This window comes from Anastrepha ludens, chromosome 3 (assembly GCF_028408465.1).
Source record: "Anastrepha ludens isolate Willacy chromosome 3, idAnaLude1.1, whole genome shotgun sequence".
Taxonomy (NCBI): domain Eukaryota; kingdom Metazoa; phylum Arthropoda; class Insecta; order Diptera; family Tephritidae; genus Anastrepha; species Anastrepha ludens.
Genome location: NC_071499.1, coordinates 67,316,776 through 67,327,319, shown reverse-complemented (window position 1 = coordinate 67,327,319; position 10,544 = coordinate 67,316,776).

Sequence of the window (10,544 nt, the reverse complement as noted above, 5' to 3'; positions counted from 1 at the left end):
CTGGTTGATCGGTACTAAGCTTCTCCTAGCTTGGTATTCCGTACAACCCCTATTGCAGAAGCTGTGCAAGAGAAAGAGACTGTTGAGCACTTTCTCTGCAAATGTTCGGCTCTGGTGGCTAGGCGCTTGAGATTCCTTAGCGTGCCCTTTGAGGATGGCTTAAAGAAATTTTCCAGCCCAGATCCCTTTTCTCTCCTCCACTACATCAACAGCACTGGACGGCTGTAGACGGTTTTCTCTTTCCTAAATCTTTTCACAGGTAGTGGTCCACATTATGGTATCAAACTGGCACGTAAGTGCTACTTGTAGTGAACCTGGGGTACTCGTCCCATCTAATCTACCTACTTACCTACCAGTAGAATACCCTTTAGACTGGGATGAAAATAAAGTTGCGAAAGCCCACCTCTATATTTGAAGCTTATGTTAAGAGGATTTCCACAACCAAATAAAAACGATTTTTTCCGTTCTTCTAAAAATCACCAAAACGATATTTTATTATAACTTGGTTATTTTTCTTCTTCTTCTTAATTGGCGCGATAACCGCTTACGCGATTTTGGCCGAGCTTAACAAAGCGCGCCAGTCGTTTCTTTCTCGTGCTAACCGGCGCCAATTGGACACACCAAGTGAAGCCAAGTCCTTCTCCACCTGATCTTTCCAACACAGAGGAGGCCTTCCTCTTCCTCTGCTACCACCAGCTGGTACCGCATCGAATACTTTCAAAGCCGGAGCGTTTGTATCCATTCGGACGACATGACCCAGACATGACCCTGAAGCCACACTGATAAGGTCCAACCAGTTGGTTGACGGTGGGCTTCAGCCTTTCACACAATACGCCCGCTAGAACCTTATAGGCGATATTTAGAAGACTAATCCCGCGGTAATTGGCACAAATTGCAGGATCGCCCTTCTTATGGATTTGGCAGAGCACACTTAAATTCCAATCAGCAGGCATGCTTTCATCCGACCATATTTTGCATAGGAGCTGATGTATGCACCTTACCAGCTCCTCGCCGCCATGTTTGAATAGCTCAGCCGGCAGTCCGTCGGCGCCCGCGGCTTTGTTGTTCTTTAGCCGTGATATTGCTACTCTCACCTCGTCATGGTCGGGTAACGGAACGATAATTCCGTCGTCAACGATTGGGGTATCGGGATCTTCACATTCTCTGTGACATGCGCAGCTGTCACTGTTTAACAGGTTCGAGAAGTGTTCCCTCCATAATTTAAGATTGCTCTGTACGTCAGTCATCAGATCGCCGTCTTTGTTCGTACAGGAAAACGCCCCGGTCTTAAAACCTTCTGTAAGCCGCCGAACTTTCTGGTAGAATTTTCGGGCGTTGTTCCTGTTGGCCAGCATCTCAAGCTCCTCGCACTCACGTATTTCGGCCTCTCTTTTGGTCCCAGTCGGTTATTTTTCAGTCGATTAAAAAAAAAGATGTCAATATTCTGGTCTTAAATAGTTCTTTATCTCGTTCGTATGCCCTTTTGAGCTCCGAAGTCGTATTCATATAGGATCAGTTACTCAGATATTCTTTTCGTTTCATCAGTTTCAAATGCTTAAAAATTCATTAAACGTTTGCTGTAAACTCTTTTCCTAAATTCATAAACAAAAAGTTAAAGCATTTCGATTTTAGGTCATTTCATTTGACAGTACCACGGTGTACAGTGTCACGGCTTTTGGCCATTTGGTTCACGACCTATCGCCTCCAGTTCAGCCTGAAAAATATTGCAGTAGTCGGGAGCCGAAAACAGGAGCAAACCCCCAGATTTTCGGAATATACACAGCCGTCTGCACTGCTCTCGAACTTTGAACTATCTGTGTATCCGTTTTTGGTCTCACGATGTCTAACATCACCCCATGCCCACTCTTCACTTGAGAGCAAGAGGGTCGTAAACGTTGGAATCTCGGTTATAGACGTGAGTGCGTAGTTCCCCAGTCAGGGAAACTCCGAAATACTAGTTAAGATCTTATCATGGTGTTTAATCTTACTGCCGCACTTCTAGTGATATATTTTACTTGCTTTCTTGATCTATTGAAACGAGGTTTCGTGTCGCATATAATGCTTTCAATGGCGTGGCTGACACCGGTTATGAGAATAGATGCGTGTCTTTGAACCTTGTCAAGGTCATTCCACCACACTACACTAACATAGTACAGAATTGGCCTAACTACCTTTGCGTAGAATCAATGTATTATTCTGATTTCCATCCACCATTTGACTTTCTGCAGGAGTATAACACCATCATTGTTCGCCGTCGGAAAGTTCGCAATTCTCTGCAACTATGAGTACCCATTTTAGCTTCCCATCTATCACAAGACCGAGATATTTAGACTTTTCCGTTACTCTAAGAGTCTTTCCCGCTGGTAATATTTGTTTAAGAACAAGTGTCTTATGTCTCCTGTTAAAAAGAGCCCACTCCGTTTGCTCCGAATTTACACCTAGTACTCGACTATTACCCCAAAGTGACAATTTATTTAGAGATCTCTGTTGAAGACCAAACAATTTTGGAAAGGGTTTTTCCGAGATCACTATTTCAATACCAGCAGCGTACAAAACGAACTGACTACTGAAAGTGGCGTCTTCCCAAAATAGTTACTTTATTACTCGCGATTTTGACAAGTCTTGCGTCAGGCTCCTTCCAATACAAAGCAAGCGCACAAAAGTAGATTCGTAGGAAGGGGTTGCAGTTTGCTTTGCCGTTTTATGCGGAAGACGCCGGAGTAAGAATGTAGGTGCGTGTGTGTGCTTAATTTCTTGTGTTTGGTAATTTCTATTGCCTTCGCCAGCACTTCCTCTTCACAAACAAGTAACTCCCCTTCCATTTGTTTGCTTATTCTGGAGCCTGCCGACACAGCGAATTCGGAACGGGCAACGTTGTATTCTATTATTATTTTTGATCAGCGTATGCAATTGTCTTTCCTCCAGTATATTCGGCCGGAATGGTTGGTGCGTGACTACCTTTCGGAATTCAGAGAGAAAGTAGGTTAAAATCTCGGTGAAATTAAGAAAAAGTTCGTTTTTTTTAGCGGTCGCCCCTCGGCAAGCAATGGCAAACCTCCGAGTGTATTTCTGCCATGAAAAAGGCTAACATAAAAATATATGCCGGACTGGACTGAGGCAGAGGTCCCTCAATTCGTAAATGTAGGTCCCTCCATTTGTGTAACATCATCAAGACGCACACCACAAATAGGAGGAGGAGCTCGGCCAAACACCCAAAAAGGGTGTACGCGCCAATTATATATGTAGGTATATATATGCGGGTCTTAAATTTTTACGTTTTTTTAGCTACGCATCTTCTAAATCTGAACGATATGTCTAAATTGCGTATATAAAGTATCGGTAGAAGTCACTTTTGAAGCTGTCATTTTTTGATATTTGACAAGTAGGAACTACACCATTAATAAAAATGGAACGATACAAGCTTAAAGAATGCATTAAAAATTACTAAAATTCACTATAAAAATGGGGAAAATTTGGCAGAGAGGGTTCGTAAAACTCTACTAATATATTTTTGGATCAGCGTGCAGTAGCTTGTCAGACCGCAATACGGAAATTGGTGGAAAAATGAGGACTCTTGGGACAAGTTATTGATGTGAAGAATAAAACATGTGCCCGTTGCTCAAGAAAAGCCGAAAATATTGATGTTGTAGCCGAAAGTGTTGAAGAAAACCCAGGGTGGCCTATTCCTCGTCGTTCTTTGGAATTAGGTATTCCACAAACGTCATTACACCGTATTTTGCATAAAGATTTGGGTCATAAGGCTTATAAAGTCCAGTTAACACAAGAACTCAAGCCGGCCGATCATCACCAACGTCGTGTCTTTGCTGATTGGGACATTGAAATGTATGAAAATGATCCGGCATCCCATCGAAAAATCATCTTGAGTGATGAGGCCCATTTTCACCTCGGTGGTTTCGTCAACAAGCAAAATTGTCGGATCTGAGGCTCAGAAAATCCAAGAGTTATTGTTGAAAATCCTCTCTATCCTCAACGTGTGACTGTTTGGTGCAGTTTATGGTCCGGCTACTTTTTCGAAAATGAAGGTGGAGCAACAGTTACGGTGAATGGATTGCGCTATCGAGAGATGATTAACGATTTTTTATGGCCGGAATTGGATGGTGCTGATGTGGACAACGTTTATTTTCAACAAGACTCCGCCACGTGTCACACAAACAAAGAAACCATTGATCTTTTACCAAAATAACACATCTTATTGGAAAACCCTTTGTCTTGGAAAGATGGATGATTGACTTAGGTCATCATTAAAGGAGTTCTTTTAATTGTATTGGGGATGCGTGGGATGCTTGATATAGTAAATATTATATTACAATCATTCTATTGGCAACTACCTATGTACAGAAGGTTATGAAAGTGAAGCAAAATGCATCCCACGCTTTTAACTCTAATTTGAATTATTCTATTTGTATCTTAATTTTTGTTATAATTCTGTTCTGAGGCAGTTGACTATGACTGATCGTTCAAGTGCTATTACTTCATTATAGGTCTCTTTGTCATTAAAATTTATTTTATACTTTTTAGTTCGATTGGTAATAAAAGCGTGTTCTTTAGTTTTTTTTTTAAACTATTTTTTATTATGAATGAAAATTATTGTTATCATTGCAGTCAGTGAATTAATGATTGGATATATTCGTGTTATATTTAATTCCTTTCTTATCGACTGTGAGTCTAAAGCTATGCAGTTATCGGCCGTGATAAAGAAGTAATCGGGATGAAGAACTTATTTCGTGGAGGGAGCCTGAGAAACGGCTACCCCACTCCATTGTCCAGTTTTTTTTCGATTTTCGTGGTGTGGTGCACTATGAATTCCTTCCACCTGGCCAAACTGTTAATAAGGAATATTATTTGAGCGTTATACGTCGTTTACGTGAAACAATTCATCTAAAAAGACCAGAATTATGGGCCAACAACTCTTGGTTTTTGCATCACGATAATGCACCGTCTCACACTGCACTCGTTCTTCGTGACCATTTCGCCAAAAATTCCACGCACATCGTTCCGCAACCACCGTATTCGCCTGATTTGGCTCCGTGTGACTTCTGGCTATTCCCAAAACTCAAGAGACCACTCCGGGGAACGCATTTCGAGTCGATTGAGGAGATAAAAGCTGAATCGAAGAATGTGCTGATGGCTATACCGGAAATGGACTATTTGGAATGTTTCGGGGATTGGAAAAATCGTTGGCATAAGTGTGTTTCATCGAGAGGGGATTGTTTTGAAGGGGATGAAATTGATTTACAAGAATAAATAACGATTTTTCATTTTACAACCAAATTCACCTTACTTTTTGCCCACAGGTAAAAAATGAAAATATTAATCCTGGCAATCCTAATAAGGATAATGGAAAACTTTTATCAAATTATTGCATTGTCATCGGTTCTTGATAGGTGTGCAAAATTTCAAGTCGATCAGGTTTTTAGAAGGCAGTGAAAATTAAGCTCAAAGATTCCGTTACATACATACATACATACAACCCGACCTAATAAAAGTGTGTTAATAAAGTAAAGCCGAAATATTAATATGTTTATTTAATATCCGTCTGCTATTTGCGTGTTTACAGGCACACATAAGCACATGTGAAGTATTCACTTTTTATTTGGGGACCGAAAGCACTTTTTGCACAAGGTCGGCCAAATGTACTTTGGATTGCATGCACTCCTACATGCGACCTTGACGAGTCTAGATAGAGTTCATCGCAATCATCATTTCAGGCGCGGCTAAGATATAGGCATAATATGTATGTATGTACAGAAATTAACTAAATATAATCGTATTGCGAAAATACAAGGTGGCGCAAAATTAGTCATTAATTTTTTTATTTTTGAATATCGTTTGTAATAAACAATAAAATCTGATTTTGAGCCTTTCTTTTGATTTAAGCCTTTTTTTTGCCTTTACCACACCAATGATTGTCTGTTTGTATACTGCCACTGTCGAGTCCACAAGTGGCAAATATGATTGATGTACGACGCCTTTTGCACAAAGTATAAATCCTCCGAAGGGGTGTTTAATTTTGCGCCACCTTGTACATTTAGCCTAACAGAAATTTTAACGCATGAAAGTCAAGCAGCAAAAAGTGCGCTAGCTATGACTAGTCGAGTGCGCTTTTAGTTTCAATTAAGCGTCGTTTTGTGCGTGTTACACTGTAATAAACCCTGGCACGCACTGTCACTTATACTCGTATGCCGCCTACTAGTGTTACCTTTTTCCTGTCTTTACTGTATTTGGCTTAGCAGCAGTTCTCCCACAGCATTTATGCTAACTGCCAATGTTTCCTTTCCTTTAAATGGCGGGCTTGAAATAAATTTAATTTACGCTCAAGCGTGATTAAAACAATAATAAATAGTGTGCGATAAAGATTGTTATTACTAGGCCTTTCACTTCTCACACTACTTTGCATTGTGAATGGCACGATGGAAATCTCGAAAGCCTAAATTAAATTGAGGTTGTAAATCATATACCTATTTTTTTCTTCGGTAAGAGTTGTGTGTCGAAAAACAGGAAACAGCAGTGCACTTAATGTGTCATTTCAAGGTGCGAAGAATACACCCCAGTGAGCATTTGCCAAAGGATTTCTCCAACAACTCCTTTTCATGTATTTTCCTATAAAACACCTGTAAACATGTTGCCCTTTATAGTCCTGCTAACTAAGCTTTCTAAGCCGCGCAATCGAAAATTTGTGCTCAAATGCATCCTTGGTCAACTTGTAAAAGCTAAACCAGTTTACATTTGTTTTCTAATTGCTTGCATTTCTTTGTATTTTATTAAACAATTTATGTAGTAAAGCATTTAGGCAAGCTTTGAAACTCTATTAAAACACTCCACATTTCATGAGGATCTTTCGTGATTTACTTAATAACGTTTTTTAGTCAATTTTTTATATATGAGCCGCTCAATGCAAACATCAATTAACTCCACTTTTTGAAAAATCTTAAATTTAAGTGTCAAAGCCTTTGGTAAGTTATAATATAACTTATAACTTTTTATATTTATGTTAACTTTCCTGAAAAATCTTAAATTTAAGTGTCAAAGCCTTTGGTAAGTTATAATTAACTTATAACTTTTTATATTTATGTTAACTTTCCTGAATAATATTGTAAATATTAGCACCGTTAAATGGCAAATGAATAATATGTAATTTATTTCAGAAGCCATTTCGATTAACTCCATACTCTAATATAAATCGTTTCAGTACATAAAGACTTACGCTGCAAACTTCGAAAAAATAATAACATATTCGGTTTCGTGTACCGGTCAAAACAGAAATATCAAAACCGTCTTAAGTTTATTGAACCTTGCTCAAAGCATGGAAATCAAAGCTGAATCAATTGACATGAAATTGTTGGACAAGTGGACACAGCTATTTGCCCAATGACTCAGATTTTGCCATTATTGAGTCAAGTGCGAAAAAAATCAAAACATTTTTTTACCAGATGATTGATGCCATATAATCAAAACATGTAAAAAGAAAGCGTCGTTTCATCTAATCCAAATGACTCACCAAGATTTTTTGTCAACAAAACCTCTAGAACAGTCTATAATTAACAGAAAATGAACCGTCACAGGGCTTCCAGTAAATTGGCTTAAAATACGCTGGATAAAGTTAGACAGGTCAAAACCCTATCTCATACAATTCAAATGTGACTATAATGAAGATACAGAATTTCAAGCCATTAATATAAGAAAATCGTCAGTGGGTAGACCGCAAAGTTTGAAAAATATAGATCAGCCTTTATTATACCCTAAGAGAAGAACTGTGACAAAGGAAAAATGGAGAGGCATGATGGACCTGCTAAAATTCATTCCTCCTGTTAAACACGATTACTATAACAACTTGTCAACAAATCAAAATAACGAATCCTCGCATACATCTGATGACAAAGACATTATTTATAATATTGCTGAATAATCCCAAAGAATAATGCCGCTAACATAAAGCTGCTATAAATTAATTACGAAAATTATTTTATAACCGAACTTCCCATTCATTTTTATGGAAAAGCTGTGATGAAAATGTATAATAACTAATTTTTTCTGTAATAAAAACTTAAAAATGAAAAGACTGAATTTAACTTTATTACTTTTTTCAGTTGCCAAATCGATTAACTCCATCAGTCACAAAAAACTGTAACATTACTGACGAGTGTTTGTTGGCTATTCTTTCTTATTAATTTTAGATCATTATATATTTGAATTCATATTATCAGAGGAATTTTTAAAAACAATATACATTACATCATCGCGTTCCTCAACTTTTCTTTTTATGGAGTTAATCGATGTGTGCACTGAGCGGCTCATATTTTCTAAACAAAAAAAATAGTAGATTATTTATAAAACCGAATTCCTTTTTAAAACTGAATTCCTTTTGTAACATTTTACCTAAATTAAATAAAAAATCATTATACTAGGTGGCGCAAAATTAATCACCCAGTCGGAGGGTTTATAAATTTTTCAAATGGCGTCGTACATCAAACCTATTTGACACTTGTGAACTGAACTGTTATATACAAACAGACACGCAATGTAGCGTGAAGGTCAAAATAAAGATTTTCATCACTCAAAATTATTTTTTTATTTAGTAAAGAAATTATTTAAAAGCAAAATTGAATGATTAAATTTAAGCCATCTTGGAGTACAGCTATTGAAAAAAGAATTTTATAATATTTCGCAAAAAAGATCATTCAGAAGGCTTACAAAAGTCCTTACGCAGTAAACCAACTCACAAAAAAGGAATGGAAAATGGAACTCCTGCGGTTTGCCAAAAAGAGGACAAGAATTATTTCTAGAAAGGGTTTCATGTTCTGTCATTGCCAACTAAGAACTAGCGAGTTAGTGTACATTCCTCTAAAAGTATTGCTACTGGAAGTTTAAGGAAGGAAAGTAAAATGAAGGAAGACATAAATTAGTCCATATCCGTACGCCCCATTGTGGCAAATTTGCATTTTTAACTTGAGCCTATACTCGTAAAAAACTAAATTTTTGGAGATATTGTAGAGTGGTGACCAGGGAATACATCTAGCAATGGTGCTAGATTTACAACACTTGCTCTTTAGCTGTGGGGAAAAGGAAAACTGTGAGGGAACCTCGGCTGCCACATCACTTGGGACGTGCAAATTCTGCACTATCATTTCACATATATTCACACACTCGTCCAATCAGTCGTTGTTCAAATGGTAACGAAGAGATATTGTGTCAACTTTTTTCACAATCTCAGTTTTTTTGTAAACACATCCCAAGCGACGTCATCCCTTCAGCTGATTATGTCAAATTCACTCAAAGCCGAATAACGGTGTGTTAAAGAGCACACCTCTAAAAATTTTTTCACCATGACATCTAGCATTCGCTTCAATACATCGCAAACTCCAAAAATTTTAAGCATCTTTTTTATCGCCTTTTAGTGTCGTCAATTGGCAATCAAGATCATGTGCTTTACATCCGTAAGACTTCTCCACAAAGCTGCGCAAAAGATCGTATTTAGCATATGCAACAATTTTCCAACATTTCAACAACATTCAAGAAGTTATTGATGAGATGCAGTCTCATATGTGTCGAAAAGTCATCGAAAATTATCTGTTAAGAATCAACTATATATACCATGGTTCAAATATTACTCTGTAAGTCTGTACTCTTGTAACTTCCTTCCGAGTTCAAAATTGGAAAATCAGTCACTTTAAAAAATTTCTCATGGCAGAAATACACTTGGAGGTTTGCCATTGCCTGCCGAGGGGTGACCGCTATTAGAAACTTAATTTTGGTTTTTCACCGAGATTCGAACCTACATACGTTCCTTCTGTAAATTCCGAATTGTAGTCACGCACTAACCCATTCGGCTACGGCCGCCGAATATGCCATCTTTATTTGGATACCATATTAAGCTTGTGATATAAGCAAGCTTGAACGTGACTACAAAGACGCTTTGCGCTCTTTGCCTTGCGCTGATCGAATTCCATCCTACAAAAACCAGTACTTGCTCATTGATCTAAAATAATTAAATATTAGAAGGACTATTCCCTGCCGTCCATTCATTTTCGATTGTCTCCACATCGTTACTCGAGAAAATTAATTTCAATATTCCTCAGCGAAGCTTACGAAATTATGATATTTTCTGGTTAGGGATGGTCAGAACTAATTTTGCTTCTAACGCTCCGATTTCTGAAACTTTGAAAGAATTTAATTCACTTTCAAACTATATTGGTCTGGATTTTTCTTCCTTAAAAACTACTTCAAAATGATACGAAATGAATTGTTTAATGGTGCTCACACTCACCAACGTAAACGCGCGCCCGTATCAGATGACACGATGAAACTAATGAGAGCCCCATGTAAATGAATTCTCACCGTCGTTGAATTCTCACCATGAATTCTCAGTATCGTAGAATTTTGGATAGTTTCCGTAGAATTGTGTCAGCTGATTGCTCTCTCACCGCACAGTGTTGCCAAACAGTACATTTCGAAATCATTTGCAAAATAAAGTTAAACGAATTTTAATTTTTATTAAAATAACTTAAAAAAATTATAGATCATGT